The sequence below is a fragment of the Octopus bimaculoides genome, chromosome 25 (assembly GCF_001194135.2).
Source record: "Octopus bimaculoides isolate UCB-OBI-ISO-001 chromosome 25, ASM119413v2, whole genome shotgun sequence".
NCBI lineage: Eukaryota > Metazoa > Mollusca > Cephalopoda > Octopoda > Octopodidae > Octopus > Octopus bimaculoides.
The window spans coordinates 18,225,127-18,226,772 of record NC_069005.1 but is presented as its reverse complement, the minus strand read 5'-3'; positions in this window follow the sequence as shown (position 1 = coordinate 18,226,772).

Genomic DNA, 1,646 nt, shown 5'->3' with positions numbered 1-1,646 from the left:
ATGGCCACTGAATTATAGTGTTTGACCCGGTGACAAAATTGTTTTAAAATTAGTTTAATAGGTGTAAAACAACTTGCTGGGAACGAATATGGAGGAAAAAATGCGCGCTCGCGGACGGGTGGGGACAGGGCTCGGAACATTCACATCGTCACACATCACACACACACACACACACACAAAGAGAAATGGTTGCTTCGCTGCAACATTTAAATATATGTGACGATGTGAATGTTCCGAGGTCTCTCCCCACTCCCCTATTAAACTAATTTTTTTTAAATTTTGTCACCGGGTCAAACACTATAATTCGGTAAATAAGATATTGTTTTGTTGATAAGAGGGTTCAGTCCCACTGTGTGACATAGGGTAAATGTCTTGTACAACAGCCCAGGCCAACCAAAGCCTTTTGAGTGGATTGGTAGACAATAACCATCAGACATTGCAAAATAGTGAGAGTAGATTGTCCTTCTGTGAAACCAGAATTGATGAAAGTGACAAACCAAAATTTCACAAAACTGTAGTAATGATTCAAAATCAAACCACTAGGCAACCAGTCAGACAATGACGAAGAAGCCACAATAGATTCAGGTAATTGGCCTATTAAGCAACCAATCAGCATCAAGCTATCATGTGATTCAATTTTCTAGAACTGTCTGCTTGTGCCCTATATAAAGTCAAATTTTGCACCTAAACTCTTTGCATCGTGTTGAGACCAGCCAGCCCCTTCACACATCTCATCTCTTGTCATGCAGAATGTTGAGGTAGTTGAATATTGTGTCATCAGTCTCACCACATCCAGCTGATGGCTGACATTAGACTGGAATTTTTATCACCACGAATATAGCAAAATTATTTTCCAGTTGTGATGGGCCAGCCACAGATTGCATAAGTACTTGTAAACTCCAAGCAGTATGTCTCTCCTAGTATATATTTATTGCCGTTAGCATTTGTAAAAGACCAACACAGTTAAAACCCTACATGTGCTTAAAAAATCCTCACATCAACAACAACTAGCGATATTGGTGACCCTAGATACAAGCAACATTCAGTTATATTTGACTAAGAAACAGCCAACCATAGCTGTTAAAATAAATCTGACTCATTTAGTGTATGAACATCAACTCACCATGGTGAGAAGAAAAGATCAAAAGAGGTAAAAGTCAATACGCATATAATTTTTACCTTCTGCAGAACACTGTTAAGTGCATCTTTCATCTTGCTCAAAATAAGTCATATCTACCCATCAACACTGAGAATACTCTCTTCTTGTCTAAAATGTGATTCCAAAGTGAAGTTGATCCTGAACTTCTCAAAGTTCACTATAATGGGCATATTCATATTCATATTCCCCTCCATTTGTGTGGTTTCAACTAATTTCAGTTACAAAAAAAAAAGGCAACTTCTCATAGCAGTATGGATATTTCCTCTTTAAGTACATCTAACATAGAATATCTAATACTCTTATCTCTTCCATTTCCTTTGAAGTGCCAAAATTTCGTACAGTGACTCAAGAAAGAATTCAGCCATAAAGAGACACATGCAGTGGCACTTGCCTTGTTATTTTGTACACACTCATGGCTGAAGCACTTCAATAAATCATTCAGTCAACATATTCAACAATGTTCTTTCACATTCACAGCTTAGATATG